Source organism: Felis catus, chromosome X (genome assembly GCF_018350175.1).
Source record: "Felis catus isolate Fca126 chromosome X, F.catus_Fca126_mat1.0, whole genome shotgun sequence".
Classification (NCBI taxonomy): domain Eukaryota; kingdom Metazoa; phylum Chordata; class Mammalia; order Carnivora; family Felidae; genus Felis; species Felis catus.
Window position 1 is genome coordinate 25,089,842 of NC_058386.1, and position 20,527 is coordinate 25,110,368.

The following is a 20,527-nucleotide window of genomic DNA, read 5'->3' on the forward strand; positions in this document are numbered from 1 at the left end:
GTGGAAGGGCTATTAAGAAATGGCTTAGTGATGGCTCAGGATGAGGGTAGGTCAAAGTTGGGGGCCTGCGGGAAGGAGAGAATCTTAACCAAATTATAGCTAACAGGCATTTTGTTCTGGCTGATCAGTGGGGACAGCAGTTTAATCATTTATGAAGCAAAGATGGGAATTTGGAGGGTCTGTGTCTGGCCTTGTCATAGGTAAACAAAGGAGCATCCCTGCGTTTTATTTAAGTCATATGGGGAAGTGTGGGTTTTTATGATAAGCTGTTGCCTAGAATACAAAAGGAGGGGGAAATTTCTTAAACTTTGCTTTTTTCTAGGATCATAGGTTTTGGGTAAAATTCAACATTGTCAGCAATGTGGGAATAATGAGGATTCCCTAATGAATGAGTTGTGCATGGGAAGGGTTTCAGTTAGTCAGGAAGTCAAGATTTTGAAAGATTGCAGTAATAATAATAATAGTAATAGCACCTTATATCTGTGAACTCATTTAAATAATCGTCACAACCATCCAGTGACATGGGTACAATTATTCTCCCATTTTATAGGCAAGGAATTTGAATTCCTTAAAGGTAGGTAACTTTGTCACTGCTAGTAAGACTTACATCTGGGGCTGTGACTCATAAAGCCCTGGTCTCCCAGTAGCTGACCCAACCTCTTTTCATTACTTTGAACTATTCCTTTAACCCAGAGAGAGAGAAGGTATAAAACTCCTGGAATAAGGGAGACGGGACCTACGGTGATTTTCCCATTTCCAAAAACAATGGACTCAACAAATACATATATATGAGAGACGTTATGGGACACTAAAGAAAGAAGATTGTAGAATACTAGAAAATACAAATTTGGGTACAGCAGCAGCCAATGGAACTTCACAAAAGAAAATGACAATTAGGGAAGATTCTGGATGCAGAGAATAAAAAACCTCAGCTGGTCAGGACAGAAGGGGGCCTACTGCTTTGTGTGCTTTCTCTTTGTGTGGGAATGAGGATATGCATGGACATTAGGGTCAACTTAACACTGTCATCTTTGTCGGCCCAGGTTTCCAAGCTTCATTCCGCCATGGGTGAGATTATGGCAGGCCTTGAGGTATGAGCAGTAGGTGGAAAATGCCTACTGCTTTAGTCCTTAAGAGCATCTCTGAGCTACAAATCAGGCATCCCCACTAGTACAATTTAGCCTTCCAGAGTTAAGAACAATTGCTTAATCCAACAGGCATTTACCTGTCCTTCCCTTAACCAGCTACATTTGCGTTCATTTCTACTGTTCACAAGTACCATTGTTTTTCCTAATGATTATCTTGTGATTCGGTACATTTGGTCTAATGAGCCAGGGAATACATAACACATGGTGGAAAATTTTACTGAAAATATTGGTAACTATTTTGACACGTCAAGAATTGAATGAAGTTCATGTAGAGAGCATAGTTTATATAGCAGTGCTGATTGCTACAACCAACAGAGATTTTATTGGAAATGTAATAACAAAAGCATTTAACTTCTGCTGCGCGCATTCTATGCGTCTGGACCAATGGTAAGCACCTTCACATCCTTATTTCTTTTCATCTTCCTAGGCACCTATTAGTCAGGGATATGGTTTCTGCTTTATGGATGAACAAATTAAAGTTAAAAGAATTTAATCACTATGCTCATGAGTTTGTACTTTAATCCTTAGAGCCCAGTTTTGAACCTAGACCTCTTTGATTTAAAAAATGTTCTAAACTATTCTGTGAATCAATCACTCACATTTTTAAGGCTGATCAATAACAGCTCTGCTGCCTAATAGCTGTGTGACCTTGGGGAAATTATTTAACTGCTCTTTGACTTTGTTTCTTAATCTGAAAAGTGAGGGCAACCATGTCTTCATCATAAGATTGTTGTGAAGATTAAAAAAATAATATGTGTAAAGTATTTAAAAGACCTACATAGCCACCATTTCATATACATTAGCTGTGGTTATTGATGATGATGATTGAGATGACAGTGAAACCGTGTTCTTTCTTAAAAACTCAGAGTGAATAGCCACACTCAGTGTCTCAGTGTGACTTTGTGTGCTCCAGCAGTAGGATTATATTTGTGTACATATTCTTTGTTTCCCCATACTCTTGTACCAGCTTAATTTAAATAAAAACCACAGGGAATTAGGAGCATTGGTTTACTCAAAATTGCATTCACATGTAATTTTTTAAAACATAAATTGAGAAAACTCCTTTGTGTCTATGTTTGAACTTCTCTGACTTCCTAAAATAAAATTTAGATTCGATCTCAGAGGACAGGGTGGCGTCTTTGACAACTGGATTTTAGGAAACTTAAAAAAACAAACAAACGGGATTTGAAAAGCCAACATAACATTGAAGAGGAAGAACAAATCTGAAAGCCTGATACTATAGGACTTTGATACTTACTTACTCTTTGGTATGTATTTACCCAGAGGAGTTGAAAACTTTTGTCCACATAAAAGCCTACACACACATCTTATACCAGCTTTATTCATAATTGCCAAAAATTGGAAGCAACCAAGACATCCCTTTAATAGGTGAGTGGATAAATAAACTGTGGTACAGTCAGATGATAGAACATTATTCAGTTCTAAAAGGAAATTAGCTATCAAGCCACAAAAAGACATAGAGGAAATCTAAATGCATATTACTAAGTGAAAGAAGTCAGTTTGAAAAGGGTACATACTATATGATTCCATCTATATGATATTTTGGAAAAGGCAAAACTATGGAGACAGTAAAAAGATCAGTGGTTGCCAGAGTTAAGGGTGGGGAGCTAGAGGTGAATAGACAGAGCACAGGAGTTTTAGGGCAGTGAATATTCCCTGTATGATACTATGTTATACATTTTTTGTGTGGTTTCATATTTTTATTTAAATTCTAGCTAGTTAACATAAGCTTTGTTATACACCGGTCCAAACTGATAGGATGTATAACACCAAGAGTGAACCTTAAGCTACGCTATGGACTTCGGGTGATTATGATGTGTCAGTGTAGGTTCATGTTGTGATAAGTGTGCCACTATGGTGGGGGATGTTGTTGATGGGGAGGCCGTGCATGTGTTGAGAGAGAGGGTGTATGGGAAATCTCTGTACCTTCCTTTCAATTTTGCTGTGAGCCTAAAACCACTCTTAAAAAATAAAGTCTTTCATAGCAAAATAAGTAAAGAAATTACATATCATTGCCCTGGTGTAAAGAATCAAGATTACTAAAATGCAAGAAGAATTTACTCATATTTCCCATTTGTATGGAACATAGAGATATTAACACTGTCTTGACTTACTTGCTCCCTATGGTGGTCAGGCTGCATGGAGCCTGAGCTGAGCCTGAGTTTTCTCATCTAAAATATACGTTGATAGGTGTGCATTGTGATTAGAGATCAAACAGGTCAACAAAGAAGTAGCAGGGAAAGGACTGAGGTACAGAAACAAGGTTCTTTCTTAGAAATTCAAAGGTAGATTGAAGTAAAAGCCACTTAAGGTTGTGATGTGTCTGAATATTGGTAGTAGTGCTATGTGCCTCAGCACAGGCTTTAAATAGCCCTTGGAGTTTGTGACAACTTTATGCTCTGATAAGTATGTATTTGTAGATAATTCAGGCTGAGATTACAGGTTTGCAGCAGGGGGATGAATGGATAAAGATGCGGTATGCATATACAACGGGATATTACTTAGCCATGAAAAGAATGAAATCTTGCCATGAGTAATGATGTGGATGGAACTAGGCAATATTATGCTAACAGAAAGAAATCAGTCTGAGAAAGACATACCGTACCATACCATACCATACCATATGATTTCACTTACATGTGGAATTTAATAAACAAAACAAATAAGCAAAAGGGGAAAAAGAGAGACAAGCCAAGAAACAGACTCTTGAAAACAAACTGTTACTAGAAGAGAGGTAGGTGGGGGAATGGGTTAAATAGGTGGTGGGGATTAAGAAGGGCACTTGCTGTGATGAGCACCAGGCTTTGTATGAAAATGTTGAATCACTATATTGTACACCTGAACCTAATATATTGTATGTTAACTGGAATTTAAATCAAAAACTTTATTAAAACGTTGCCAACAACAACAACAAGAAAAAGGTTTGCAGCAGGGGTTGCATAAGATATTGTGAAAATGGTATTGAACGTGATCTTAAATATCTTATTTTTTAAAATTCTGAGTTCAGTTCAAGTGTAGAAATCTTCATAGTCACAAAGGTCAGCAGTGAAACCTTCTCATCACTGCTCAGCACTGATGAGCGTTTCATACACACATATACCCTCCCATCTCTTTCATCCATCAGCCAGTCCTTGGTTCTCTGCTGTCACTTTTATAAACATGCATGCACACACGCTCACATTCATACTCACACACTGACAATCCCAGACATAAGCCCTTATTGCTTTAAATTACTTTTACTTCTCAGAAGTATGAAGATCATGCATCAGGCAGACTGGAAGGTCTTCTCAGTTTCAGCTATTTTCATCATTGATCTACTTCACTAAGAACAGATCTCAGAGAATTAAATATTTTAAATATAAAAAATTAAACTAAATTCATTTAGGAGTCCCACTATATCCTCTGTGTAGCTATGACGTTTATTTCTTGCTGCCTTGCGGCTGAGCATAAAAGAGCAAATAGTGGCCTCTCTCTCCAGTCCATACCGACTAGAAAAATGATCACACAAACAACTACTGATTTGTGCTTGGTTAAAAAGAAAATATTTCCATTCTAGAACACAAAATGAGTAAAAACAATGTAATTCTGTTTAAGGATGATACTGATTTCTTCTGTATCTTTGAAACAAAAAAATAAGTAAGATACAATTTACACAACCACAGGTTTGAAGAAATTGGGTCCTGAATACTATGATCAGGGCATCTTTCTGTTGCCACCTTCCCTACCTCAAAACGATTCTCCACATTGTGAAAAACAGATGCTTAAAAGCCATCAGTAACTCACTCCACATTACTCAGAGTCCCAAATCTTTAGTTGGTTTATCAAACCATCAATCATTTGTCCTCATTCACACCCCATCTCCCTTACAAACTACGAGTTTGTGTTCTCGTAGTGTCGAGGCACATCTGTTTCACACACTTTTATAGTTATATATTTATTTTCAAAACTTTTTTTAACATTTATTTTTGAGAGAGAGAGAGACAGACAGAGTGTGAACAGGGAAAGAGCAGGGGTGGGGGACACAGAATCCGAAGCAGGCTGCAGGCTCTGAGCTGTCAGCAGAGGGCCCGACGCAGGGCTCAAACCCACGAACTGTGAGATCTGACCTGAGCTGAAGTCCAACGCTTAACGAACTGAGCCACCCAGGCGCCCCTATAGTCATATATTTAAAGTAATGTCTCTCAGACTTTGCTATGCATAAGAATTATGTAGAGATCTTGTAAAAATGCAGATTGTGATTCCGGCTGATGCGGTTGCTGCAGGCCCCAGACCACACACTAAGTAACAAGGGCTTAGAGTCTATCTGCTTCTCTGGACCTGGGGACAGGATCCTCAGAGCCTGAATCACAGCAGGCCCTGAATTAACAGCCACTGAATGAATTTCAGAAGCAACAGAATCTCGACAATATAACATTTTCATTTTAAAATACAAGCAGTGCTTACAAATAACCATTTGAGAAGAACTTTGTTAACTTCCTTCCCTCCTTCTGTATCTTGGTACATCCATCTGTTCTTCCTGTCTCTTTGCCTCAAAGTTCACTGGTATCTGGAATTTCTACCCAATCCCCTGCTTTTCCTGTATTCCTTTTACACCCTGGAGGCATTTTCAATGATAGCACTTCTGAAAATAAAAAGTAAAGGAAGCCAGCATAGAGAGATGAAGAAAAATGAACCTCTGTTCTCCTCTTCAGATACCAGTTGAGTTACTTTCTCGTTTCTCCCAGTCTAACCTCTTTGGACCCCATCAGACCATTTATCAAAGAATCCCAAACACATCCCTAGACTCCACTTCGGTATTGTAATGCTCAACACTGTTGTCTGTATGTTCCTCGGGAATGGAAATGAACCTTTTATCAGTCATTTATTTATAGAAAGACTTGTCTTTTAACATCTAAGTAAAGATTTGATCATGTTTTGAGCCTATAAATATAGTTTTAGATGCATACTTACCCAGGGCTCGGGGGAGAGAAGGCATGTAGTCATTTTGTTCCAAATGCTTATAGTTGGGTGTATTGTGAAAATGGAAAAATGAAAATTGTCATAAACTCCCTTTGGTCCCCTTACCACCTATATACCCAGCCCTTGTCTCAAATACTTGGAGCAGTCACTGTAGCAAAGGAGGAAATTGGTGAAAACATTTTATGAGATAATAATTTTCCTACCAGGTGGACTGTCTTTCAGTAGTACAGGCACTGCTCTTCTCCTGTTAGGGTTAGACATGCTTCCAAGCAGACAAAAACCATCAAGTAAAGCATTGTTTCAGGGAGATAATATGTACTCAGAAACCTTGACACTTGTGGTTTTAGGGAACCATAGATTGACTTTTCTACTAGGACGTACAAATCTTTGTTGGGCTTCAAACTTATTTAATGTCCAAAGGAATAGTGTAAGAAAGAAGGTTAATTAGTCTGGATTTCTATGTAAAACTTACGGTATAACTTACAGAGCATATGCTTTCTATCCTTCTCTCTCTCTCTGGGATGTAGTCTATATCTACATGATAAGTAAAATGTGTATTTGTATTTCTATACCCATATATCTAATTCATATCTTCCATGTTTGCATTTCATGTATATATGTATGTGTATATGTGTATACTCTATATTTTCTTTTTTTTTAATTTTTTTTTTGAGCAATAGAGAGCATGAGTGGGGCAGGGGCAGAGAAAGGGAGACACAGAATCTGAACCAGGCTACAGGCTGTGAATTGTCAGCACAGAGCCCGATGTGGGGCTCGAACTCATCAACTATGAGATCATGACCTGAGCCGAAATTGGACACTTAACCTTCTGAGCCACCCAGGAGCACCTATATTTTCATTTCTTGACAGCTGAGGTATGAAAGATATCAGAAGAAAACCTCTCAGTAAATGTGTAGATTTGGCCACTAGCAAGATATTAGACATAATATAAATTTCATACTAAAAATGCCATCCCCCAAATACAAGGAGAATAGAACAATTATACCAGGGTGTGAATTCTAGCAAATTAAAAGAAGTATCTGCATGATCTATATTTCTAATTATCTGACAGAGTGCTGTTAATAACTTTTCTGGAAGCCACAAGCACAGCAGTAGCACTTAATTATGATGTAGTCTTAAAATATAACACAATGCACTTTTTCTATGGCCTTCAAGATCGCATTGGCAGCAAAGCCTACCATAATGAACTGTCCCGAAGCCTCAAGATGCTGTTTTCAGCAATTTTGCGTTTGAGTATTCAGATTCTACAGTGTGAGAAATCTGACTTGAATGTGCTCCGCCACAGTAACTTCAGAATATTCACATTTTTCCTTTTCTTCATTTAAGGCCAGGTTCATAAAAAAGCATATGGAATATTGCACATAAATAGCTATCGTGAGCTAAGAACTGGATACAACCTCAAGATTATTCAGGACAGGCTGATGATTATTTTGCCCAGTGGATTTCTTTTTGCTGCAACACACACATTAAAAAAGGGCCTTCACATTTCCCATGGTTCTCAGTGGTGAACTCACCAGCCTATAATTAGCAGTGCACAGTTATTCAATCATCTGTTTGCAGTCAAGAAAATACATCATTCGTTTTCTTTTGATATTTTGTTTCACATCATGTAAGCGTATGTCTAAAGCATTAATAAAATTGTAAATTACACATTTGAAGATTAGATCAGAGAAAATCTCTTAAACATTCTGGCATTCTCTGTAATTTTGTTCCTTTTGCAGATGTTGGACCCATTTTGCTACTTGTTTCATTTTAATCTGAAAAAGTCCACCAAAAGAGAGAAAAGGAAAAGTTAAGTCTTCCTAAAAAGGACTATTATGCTAAATACTAACTACCAGAATAAGTCATCATTCATGGGAATTAGAAGGAGCCCCCTTAAATGTGCCTATGCTATTTTTTAAGATTTCAGATATGTTACTTCAATTTTAATTCACCACTAACCTGTGTCACTTTTTAAAAATTATAGGAATTTTTTCCCACTCAGGTTTTTTTTTTTAATATATCAAGTGAGCACTTAACTGCTCTTTTTGGAGTCACTCTAGGGTGTTGCATTAATTTTAGCTGTAGGATAACAATAAAAAGTAATTTCAGTTAACCACAAGATAACTTAGGGGCCTCATAAATGAAAACCCTTTTCTGAATGCCAATTGTTGAAGATAGCCTTAACGTTCCCTCAGCTTGACTAACTTGAGACAGACTGCTTCATGGTTATAGGCCCCTCATCTCCCTATTCTTAGAGCATTAGCTTTAGAAAACTTGAAATTGTCAATTCTTCCCTGCCCCTTTGAGGTGTAAATCATCTCCTAGGCTCTTGCCAGTTTTGTATCTCAGGGATGTCTTTCTCAAAGACTTGGGAGCCTTCCCTTTGATATGTCATCATTAAGGGAGCTAAGGCACCCTCTCTCTAGAGTTCATGAGGGAGTAAGAGTCTAACTTTAATAGATAAATGCCAATTAGCAAACACAGATAGCCTAATCACATTGATGGATCCCCTTTCCCGGTGTCCTTCAGTACTTTTCTACTAGCTCATCCCAGTGCTTAAAACGTCTTTCACCTTTTGTTATGGTGGAGTTGAGTTCTTTCTTGCCTACTGTGGTTGTCTTTCATAAAGTCTTCCTTGTCTGTTTAAGTCTGTCTGGTGCATTTTTCCTAAGACATTATTTAGACTTCAAGTTTCCTGTAAGGAATCTGGATCAATGTAAATAGATTTTTTAAAGGGTTTTAATGAATATTCTAAGACCTAGAAATGCCTTATCTACCTGCAATTACTGTGTCTTACCCTTTTAAACCATACTACATTTTTTGCCTACTTTTATCATTCATGGTGGAAATATTCCTAAAATGTAATAAGCCTATTTTTTTCTCAACAAGAAGACAACTTTGTTTCTCAAAGTGAAAATTGTTGTGTTTATGTGTGTGTGTGTGTGCGCGCGTGTGTGTGATTAAGCAAAACTACACGTGTTAAAAATGCAAACGGTGAAAACCAGAGATTAAAGGAATGTTTCCCAGCCTTTTCAGAAAGGCTGAGATTCTAGCCACCCTCCCCCATGAGATTTTAAAACCATGGATATATGGTATATCTGTTTATATACTGTGGTTTTTGGAATGCCATAAACCACTGTAATAGCCGAGATTTCTTTGCCCCTCAGGAACCAGTTTTTGCACTCATGGGGTAATAATGCCTGCTGAAAATGAATGGATAAAGCACAAAGTAAAAATCACCTAAAATCCCACAACACAGAGGTGACTACTGTTTGCATTTGACAAACATCCTTGCATATATCTTAATATTTTACATCCTTTCTTTTATTCATTCTTCTACTTCAATAGCATAATGTAGAAATATTTCCATATTAATTTAGACATCATCCTCTTCAAGTATGTCCCATAATTTATTTAATCAGTTACCTCTGGCACACCTTCTTTCTTTTTCTCTGTTGGAGTTTAAGTAATGCTATGATCATTATCGTGCCACATCATTTTTACACATTTGATGAGATTTTTTGGTTGAAGATAACGTATGATAACTTTATGTAGAAAAATATGAAAAGTAGGCAAGAGAAAACAAACACATGATACCAGGATGTCTAAATGAACTAAACTATATAAAAAATGCATAAAGATAACACATTCTTATAATGTATCTTAGATTGACAACGTTCTTTTAATTTGAGCATGATAAATGAGCTGAGTGCAGAAAAGAAGATTGCATTATATGTAAAATTTGGATGATGATATGTAGAATGTGTATTTTGTATATCATAAGGAAATAATATGTAGAAGCTTTATATTTAACAACACAATATATTGTCTTGCATGTATAGTAAACCATTGCCCTACCACTCTTTCTTCCAAAAAATCTCCCCCAAACTGTTATTGGTGGGGAAAGGCGCATCTGTCCATAAAATTTATTTGTAAACACTTAGACTTTGTTTCTGTCCATATGTAACCATGTGGACATAGGCTGTCTATCATGTAAAGTAAGTAATTGAATTTCTCATTTTCCAAGCTCACAGTTTTATGTGTATTCATATCTTTCATTTGCCAGTTTTAAACTTAAATATATACTTTCATTTTATAAAACTAAAATAACCCTTGTGGAAGATGTAAGCAACAGCATGCAAATGAGCTCTTTGGTGCTGTTCTTAGGCAGTATTTACTCACTGTTCACCTTGTTGTCTACAAAACAGGGAAATGCATGATGTGATATCTTTAGAAATAATTTCTGAAGGTATAATTTCTGGAGAAAAAAAGGCATGTCTGTTTATTTTTTTAAATAAAATTCCCGAACTATCTTCCAAAAAATCTTTGCCAGTTTACATTCCTTCATATTTTGCATGAGAAAACACTTGGGTAGTACCAATTTTTTAAATCTCTGCAACACTCATACACACAAGTGAATCCCCAATATTGTTTTCATTTTATATTATTTAATAACTAATTGGGTTGAGTTTTTTAATGAGAATATCGACTATTTGTATTTTTTTAATCTTTTTATTTTACGTTTATTTATTTATTTTGAGAGATAGAGAGGGAGAGAACAAGCAGGGCAGTGCCAGAAGGAGGGAGAAAGAGAGAGAGTCCCAAGCAGACTCTGCACTGACTGCTCGGAGCCCAGTGCGGGGCTCGAACCCACAAACCGTGAAATCATGGCCTGAGACGAAACCAAGAGTCGGATGCTTAACTGACTGAGCCACCCAGGTGCCCCTTGACTATTTGTATTTTGAAAAGAGATTTCTCTGATCTTAGAACTTTCAGCAGGTTTTTTTTTCTTTCTTTTTCATTTCTCATTAAACATTATTACCCACAATATAATCATCATGTGTAATAATTTACTGTAATGTTACAGTCATGCTTGTGGGAACTCTATAGGACTCTGTGTCCTTTCGTTTTACAAATGATTTTGCTTCCTTCTAAATTTACTCAAGTGTAAACGAAGCTTATGACAACTGTAGATATATTGATGTATATGACTTATTATTCATACATATTACTATTCTTAAAATATATTTCATAATTTATGCAGAGGTGTTCAGAAAAAATAACATTTAAAATAATTGCAGTTCTTTCATGATCACAGGTATTTTTTATATATTTAAGGAGAACTCTAACATTCTCATACATTTTTTCATACTGAAAGTTTGAAGCTTCTCAATTCCCTTCAGTTCTTACTTTTTCTCTATGGACTTTGAACTGACATATTTGACTTTTTTTCATCTTTATCTTTTTTAAAAGTGTCATTAGACCGAGACAATATAGCATTTTTCTCTAAAGTGGTACTTTTAAAACAGATCTTATGGAAAGACGAATGTCACAGAGATGACAAGGAGAGTGTAAGCACACACATGGCTCTGCCTCCACGTAGGCTCATTTCACTTATTTTTAGGGGCTCGTCATGTGAAGCAATACCTGTCTTCGTATGGGCGCATTTTTGTTTCATGCCAACCACTGCCCATTTCTCCAAGTTTATTAATAAGACTTGTTACTGATACAGTTTACTCCAATGCTCATGTAAATTCTGATGTTTCCCCAGTATTTTGAATATGATAATCCATACCCAGAAAGGAAAATGAAAGCCAGTAATTGTGCTTTGGTTTTGATGACGCTATTTTGAGAATTGTCTAACTAAGTGGACAGGATTTCATCAAACCTTATGGGGAATGAGGTACTGTTGCATAGGTAAACCTTAAAAACATCATGCTCCGTGAAAGAAGCAAGTCACACAAGACCACCTATTGTACGATACCCATCTGTATGAAATATCCAGAGCGGGCAAATCCATAGAGACAGAAAATTAATTAGTGGCTACCAGGAAATGGTGTGTGTGAGAGGACCTTTAGGAGATACTCATTATTATTTTAATTTATATGTTAGCTCCATAAATGCATTTGGACTTTTACTCGAATAGAATCGCATACCATACAATTTACTATTTTAACCAGTTCAGAGTGTAGAGGTTAGTGGATTTTAGTATCCAGTAGTCCCCTTCTTATTCATGGAGGGTACATTTCAATACCCCCACTGGATGTGTTAAACTGTGGATAGTACCAAACCCTATATATGCTGTTTTTTCCTATAAATACATACCTGTGATAAAGTTTAATTTATAAGTGAGGCACAGTAAGAGAGTAACAACAGTAACTAATAATAGAAAAGAACAATTATAATAACAATATACTGTAATAAAAGTAATGTGACTCAATTTTCTCTCAAAATCTTATTGTACTGTACTTACCCTTCATCTTATGATGATGTGAGATGATAAAATGCCTATGTGATGAGTTAAAGCCAGGTGAATGATGTAAGCATTGTGACCTAACATTAGGCTATTAGTGACCTTCTGATTATATGTCAGGAAAATCATTTTCTTCCAGAACATACTTAACCCTGAGTAACTGAGACCATCAAAAGTGAAACTGCAGATAAGTCGGGGAGGGGACTACCGTATGCACATTATCCTGCAACCATCATCATTGCCTAATTCCAGAACATTTCCATTATTCTAAAAATAAACCCTATACCTCCCAGTCCCACCGTACTCCTACTTCCTGTCTGTATGATTTGTCTATTCAAAGAGAATCATACAAGAGGTGGTATTTTGTGACTGGCTTCTTTCCCTTAGCATGTTTGTAAGGTTCATCCTTAGAGCTTATAGCAGCACTCCATTACATTTTATGGCTAAATAATATTCCATTGCACCAACGTAATACATACTGTTTACCCATTCATCATTTGATGTGCATTTGGGTTGTTTCTGCTTTTTAGCTATTAGGAATCATGCTTCTGTGAAAATTTGTGTGCACATTTTTGTGCAAACATGCTTTGAATTCATGTAGGTAGATACCTAGTAGTGAAATGGCTGAGTCATAGGTAACTCTGTTGAACTTTTTGAGGAAATACAAAACTGTTTTCCATAACACCTGTACCACTTGACGTTCAAACACTACAAATCATATGTTTATGGTATATGAGGGCTCCAGTTTCACAACATGTATACTGACTTGTTGTTTTCTAGTTGTTGTTGTTGTTTTTTTTAATTTTAGCCATTCCGGCGAGTGTAAAGTGGTATCACATTATTATTTTGTGCATTTGTTTTCAAATTGCTCACGGTACAAATGCGTCTGTGCTTTAATGGATGAAATGCATGATATCAAAATTATATAACCATTCTTGATGCATGCTGTGTATCTGTTGGTGTGCTACAAGGAGTTGATGATTGTTCTGTATTATATTTATGAAAGAAAAAAAACTTTATGGTAAAATTGAGGATCAGATTATATGTATTAGGCTTTAACCTAAATCACTTTTTACAGCTAATTATTTCAACCCCTGAAAATCTATCTTTATTAAATTTGCAAAAGTAGCTTTAAAAGAATTGGGCTAATAGACTCTGGCTCTCAGTGCCTACTGTCTGTAGTGCCCAGAAAAGGGAGCGCTATAAATCATCCTTATTTATAACCTTTCTTGACCTGAAATTCCATTAGTGGGAGGAAAACAGCAGCTTCTCATTGAAAAATATATTTACATAATATCAGTATATAAACCATCCTTTCAGAGTAAGTTAAACTCCTCTAGAAATTTCATTAACTCTGTTAGACTGATAGTCATTAAAATAAATACGTCTTCATGAAACATTTTGCTTCCCTGGAGGCATTAGAATAAAATGATAAAACTAATTAAAACAATGGAGGGAAAGAGGGAGAAAGAAAATCACACTAACAGTATCTAGGTTTTAGATTTTCCTTATAGATAAACAAAAGTAATCTCTTTGATTTGGGTTTTATTATAATGATTTTAATCTCCTTTCAAAAGTGTTGTTCAAAATGACTTACTTTTGATAACAAAACTGAGACTCTTACTACTATCTTTCAGGCATTCTCCTAATAGGGCGTTTGAAAAGGCTTTTATTTTACTAGGTACAGTGATCTTGCATGCATTTTTATTCAAGTACCTAGGAAGAAGCAGTTATGGCCAAGCTGGTAATTGACAAAAGTTGTGAGAACGTCTGAAGAAAAAAATGTAAAAGAATCCAAACATCTTACAACAATTTGCATACCCCCCTTTTCTTACTCATTGGCCTGGGAGATGACACCCAGAAGGGTGACAGAGAGGAGCAGGAACCTCCCCTTCTCTGTGGTAAGTCCATAGGGAGAGCCATCTTCCAGGGATGGCTAAAACTTTTTAGTTCTGGTGGATTAAGACTTAAGCTGCTTGAAAGTGAAATTAAAATTTCCTGGAGTGACTGAGGGCAAAATCGTGAATTAAAGAGAGTTAACAAAGAAAATACACAGATTACTCTGTAAAGGTCCCAAATGAGATCTTAGATACTATGTTACAATTGGAAGATACTGTGGTATTTAAAATTATTTCTGTGTTTCACTATTTTAATAAAATGTGTCATGTGTGTTGTATAATTGTTAAAGATTCTTCCTCTCTGTTCTTGATCTCTTTCATGAGACTGATTTGTACTATGTAATTTTGGCAGAAATTTCTCCTAGTAGCAAGCAGAGGGTTTCACAGTAAAATTTTAAGATATGTATAAATATGTTAAAATTTTGTCTGAAAATGCACAATTTTTCAATCACAGCAAATATGAGAATTATTTTCTCTTTATTCTTTACTATATGTGCCAGCATTACTTGATCTGTGGGCCTTTTTATAAATCTCATGATGCCTCCCCACCCCCAAATTGTAACATCTCAGGTTTTACAAATTCTACATTCAGTTACTTAGTTACACAGTTATGTTTAACAATACATAGTTATTAACCATTATTACTGAGACTGATTTATATCAAAATAATGCAAAATGAGGACACATTTCCAATATGCACGAGTTTCCATTAGCAGAGTACAATCATGTTATTTGTAGATAGGGAGAGGTTTATCTCTTCCTTTCCCATCTCTGTGCACTGTGTTGAATCAGAGTGGTGAGAGCAGATGTCATTGCCTTGTTCTTCATTTTAAGAGGAAAGCATTCTCTCCATTCTGTCTTTCACCATTAAGTGTAATGCTAGCTGCAGGTTTTTGTAGATGCACATGATCCAGTCGAAGATGCTCCCCTCTATCTCTCTATTCTTACTTTTCTAAAGGTTCTTATCATGTATGGGAATTGGTCCATTTCAGTTGCCAAATTAATATATGTAGAATTCCTCATAGTATTCTCTCATTATCCTTTTGATGTTTGCAGGGTTTGTAGTGACTGTGATTGTTTCATTCTTGATATTAATAATTGGTGTCTTCCATTTCATCGTCACTGCTGCTAGAGCTTTGACAGTTTTATTGAGCTTTCCATAGAACATTGATTTTCTCAATTGCTTTTCTGTTTCAATTTCATTCATTTTTGTCTTTGTTTTATTGTTTTCTTCATTCAGCTTGCTTCGGGTTCATTTTGATATGTTTCTAGATTCTTCAGGTGGGAGTTTAGATTATTGTTTTGAGATTTTTTTCTTTTTTCCAACCTATGCGTTTAGTGCTTTCAGATTTCCTCTTAGCACTGGTTTGGTTTTATCCCATAAATGATTACAAGTTGTGTTTTCATTATTACTTAGTTCAATGTACTTTTTTAAGTTTTTATTTAAATTCCAGTTAGTTAACATACAGTGTAATATTTGTTTCAGGTGTACAGTATAGAGATTTAACACTTTGACACAACATCAGGTGCTCATCACAACAAGTACACTCATTAATCCCCATCACCTGTTTAACCCATCCCTCCCACCTGCCTCCCCTCTGGTTCACTGTATTTTTGATATTCATGAAGACTCATTATTTGACCGATAAATTATTTAGTAGTATAGTTTTTAGTTTCCAAATGTTAGCAGATTTTCCTATTGCTGTTAACTCATTTTTAGTTTGATTCCATGGTGGTCAGAGAGCACACTTTGTATGATTTCATTTTTTTTTTTTAATTTGTTGAGGTTGCATGGTGCAAGACATAGTCAATTTTGGTATGTGTCCCATGGTAACTTAAAAAGAATAGGTTTTCTGATGCTTTGTGTGGCTAATTCCATAAATGATCATTACATACCATTGACTGATGGCATTCTACCAAGTCAGTAGATTTGAATCTCTAGTTCTTGAAGAATCGAACCCTATATACAGTTGGTGCTTAATAAAGGTTTGTTGGATTTCATAGACCTGCTGTACTTGTACCCTCATTTCTGTCATCTGTTGTCATCTGCCATGGGATTTGACTAGGCAGGCTATAGTGATAATGCTGCATAACAAACAACCCCAAAGCACCGTTTGCTGTACCCGTCATTTATTTCATAGTCACAGGTCTATAGCTTGGCTGTATTTTGACTGATTGTGTCTGTTCTTGTCTGATCTGTACTGAGCTCTGCTGGATTCCATGTTTTGGGTTAAATTCAAGTCTCTTCCTTAGACTTTAATTTTTGGATCCATGCTGAAAGGAGCAGTAGCTTTCCAGAGCATATTCTTTACATGACAAATGATGGAAGGTCCAGGAGAGTTGGTAGAAATAGGGAATAACTCTCCAAGGCTCAGCTGATAATAGGCAGAGTATCACTTTCATCCATGTTCCATTGTCCAAAGGGAGTCATAGCAATGTCTAAAGCAAATGTTTGAAAAGGATATGTGTACTCCCCCTACTCTGGTAGGAGTCACCTCAAAATTATAGGGCAAAAGTCATGGATGAATAATTCTATTACAGTGAGGGAGTGAAGAATTAAGAAGCAATGGTCCAATTTACTTCTGATTTACTTTCTGGATCTGTAATACTTACTATCTTACACAGGGATGAAAATGAAAATTGACCCTTTGCATGAGAAGGTGGGGAATCTTTATTTGATTTATAAACTATAAAGGATATTTCCCTTTGACATACAATGAAGTCTTATACATTGTGTTTTGGAGAATTTGAAGAAATAGCTTTAGTCAACTAATGAGAAAGTACTTCAGAATATAGTTAATATTACATCAAAGGCAATGTATTTTTTATTTTTTATTTTTAAGTGTATTTATTTATTTTGAGAGAGAGTGAGAGAGAAACAGAGCAAGAGCATGAATGAGGGAGGGACAGAAAAAGAGAGAGAGAGAGCCAGAGAGAGAGAGAATCCCAAGCAGGCTCCATGCTCTCAGCACAGAGTCCAACACAGGGCTCAATCCCACAACTGGGAGATCATGACCTGAGCTGAGATCAAGAGTCAGATACTTAACCAACTGAGCCACCCATTTGCCCCAAAGGCAATATATTTTCAAATCTAGACTATATTTTCTAATTCTTTTGGTTTGGAACTATAGGTGGGCATTTGGTTTGGATAATTTTGGGGGGGAAAAATCCTTTGTAAGCTTGCACAGCTAAGCTAGATACAGTAACCTAAGTAGAGTTCATCTTTATCAGTTTGACTTGTGTGTGTGCATATGAGTGTGTGTGTGTGTGTGTGTGTGTGTGTGTGTGTGTGTGATGAAACATATGTACTTGCCATTTATTTTTGGAAACCTTCTAAGGTGTCTATGAGTTAGAAATATAGAGACTATTTGGTATCTTTCAGTTGGTCATCACAGAATACTATAGGATGATACACGTCCAGGATTTTTCAGGTCACAATTTGAATTTTATTTGAACAGACACAATAGTCATTAAAAATACAACAAAGAAAACTCTGGGGACAGAATTCTTAATTTAAATCCAGAACAGGCATGTGGCACCTGATATTTCATGTACTCACAGAGTGACAGAACTTTTCTTACCAGTGCGGAATAAAGGAAATGGTTTCTCAGAGTCTGTTCGGGGTACTAATTGGTTGTAGTTGAGGCAGGAGTTTTAATGAAACGGACACTTGTTCTCCAAGAATTGATCTGGGACCACCAACACATTAACAGACTATTGAACACATAACAAGCAAGTGATGATTTGCAATCAGTCCTTGTCAGATTGGTTTCAGTTAAAACCTTTAACCCAGAACACAGGGATGACCTCATTATCAGTTTTCTTAGGTCAAGATCAAGCAAAATTAAGAGTCATATTTAAAAAGTATTTGTGTTTGCAGGCATTCATGTGAGTGACATTTTAAACACAATTATCAGAACAAAATAAATGCAGTTGAATTAGAATTCAATTAGAGCCTTTCCAACATATGTCAAATATAAAGGAACAAATTTCACTGGCAAATGAAGGAATGAAGGAAACATTTTAGAACACATTTATTGTTATCTGAATTATATATGTTGCAAGGAAAGGACATCATTGAAATATTGGTATTAAATAAACTTTAGTGTTACCTGGGTGGCTCAGCCAATTAAGCGTCGAACTTCAGCTCAGGTTGTGATCTCACGGTTCGTGGGTTTGAGCCCCACATCGGGCTCTGTGTTGACATCTCGGAACCTGGAGCCTGCTTCACATTCTGTGTCTTCCTCTCTCTCTGCCCCTCCCCTACTCACACCCTGTCTGTCCTTCTCTCTCTCTCTCTCTCTCTCTCTCTCTCTCTCTCTCTCTCTTCAAAATAAAATAAGCATTAAAAAGTTTAAATAAACTTTAAGGTTGTTATATTTGTTCTGATTTTCCCTTGCATAACATTTTCTGATTCTTTGTAACATAACAGTAAGCAAAATGTAAGAAATTCAGCTTTGGATGTGTCTGCAGTTATTGCAGTTATGTTCTTATCTAGTGATATCTGTGTTATAGCTCCCCTCTCTCAACTTCCTTCATTGTTGTTTTACCTCCTCTCCTTTTCCCTTCCATGATTATCTACTTTTATAACTTTAACAATCAGTGACCCTCTGTTTCTTCCAGTGCCCTCTCTTCCAAAGAACAGACCTCATATGCCTAACTATTTACTGCAAGTGTGCATGGGGACATCTCCATGTTGCCTCAATATCTGTCCTCTTTTGTTTCTCATCCTCTGTCTGCTGTCCCCTTCCTTCATATTAAACCACAAAAAAATCAATTCATCGTGTCTTGGTTTGCCATTAGTTTATTCTGCCACCTATGTCACAAATTTCTATCATCTTTGATTCTTGTCTGTCTCTTAACTCCAGTTTTCATTTGGTATCTGACCAAATGGGTAAGGAGAAATTGACATCTGTGACTGTTTTCCAGAGTGTTAACATTTTATCATTAATTATCTTAGTGGCCTTAATTCTAACCTGATTCATAGTTCCACGGATTCTACCTGCTGATTCAAATACTTATGCCTAATGCATAGGCCAAAAAAGGTAAGCACATGACATATGGTCCTTGGCAGACATTTCATTTGACCTTGACATTCTCTCCTGATGTTCCTAGACATGACTTCAAAATTCAGTAGTGTCTCAGAAAGTCAAAATCAGTACAGTATCATTGGCACAGTATGAAATCTGTCTGCAGTCTTGGCCTGCATTACTATTATACCGTGTAAAATGCTCTTCTTGTCTGCTGATAATTCCACTCTGAATATATTATACAAACTTTGATCAGATAAATCTGCCTGAAGCACACTTCTCCTTGTGTCATTTTACCATTCCACATGGATATAATCATCTGTATATGCTGGGATGTGGAAATGCTTGGGAAGTCCTGAGTAATGAATTGGCAAGATTATTGCTTCATGACCTGTGTCTCAGAACTCATTGGTGCTAATTTTGGAAGGTCTCCAGAGTTAGGTTGGGAAGAATAGTTCTCTTCTTGAAAAGCAGAACTCTCTTGTTACTGTTTGGGGTGGAAATTTTCTCTCCTGTGGTTCCTCACGTGAATGATCCCACCTGCTTACTTTGACCCACAAAATCTGCACATCTTCCAGTTAGCTGATTACATCCACCATTTTGTTTTAGTATAAGAAAGGACTCTTTCCTCCACCAGTCATTTTGGTGGGATATCATTGAGAAAAAAAGAAAAGCGGATGTTCTTAGTCCAGAATTTTATATATTTTTAACATCTTTCTTTTGAAACAGTCTTCATCTTAGGAAAAGTTCTGAAAATACCATATAAAGTTCTTGTGTACCTTTTTTCCAACTTCCCCAAATTTTAGCAAGTTATATAATCTTAGTGCAGTTATCAAAATCAGGAAATTGACATTTATTCAATACCATTAACTAATCTACAGATCAGTCCTGTTTTGTAAAGGGTAATGTTTAACAGTGTATTCACCATATTTATCCAAAGTTTTATTTCTCCTTAATTTAAAACAAAGAGATATAGCACTTAGACACAGTGATTGATCTTAATGTTGGTAAGTGAAATAATAGAAGACCCTAATATATTTTTTTCATTCTATTCCCATTTCCAAAAATTGTTTACATGTAATATTTTATTTATATAATTAATATTTATCTAAGTTCACTCTTTGTATTGCAAAGAACAGCCTCTACCTTTATGTGATCAATCATCTGTAAGGCTTTGTTTTTTGCAACCTAAAGAGGAAAAACTCTTAGGAGAAT

At 36.2% G+C, this 20,527-nt stretch overlaps 1 protein-coding gene and 2 non-coding genes across 5 annotated transcripts in view; 1 reads left to right on the forward strand and 2 right to left on the reverse strand.

The window, feature by feature from the left end:
* The window catches only part of IL1RAPL1 (interleukin 1 receptor accessory protein like 1), a 1,343,469-nt gene that overhangs the window by 828,609 nt on the left and 494,333 nt on the right, over positions 1 to 20,527 (forward strand). The gene's annotated exons all lie outside the window — the stretch shown is intronic.
* Positions 4,168 to 4,237, reverse strand: LOC111558859. The gene has a single exon (XR_002739985.1). It is a non-coding gene; the product is annotated as a small nucleolar RNA U2-30 (small nucleolar RNA).
* Positions 4,411 to 4,484, reverse strand: LOC111558860. Its single transcript, XR_002739986.1, has one exon. It is a non-coding gene; the product is annotated as a small nucleolar RNA U2-19 (small nucleolar RNA).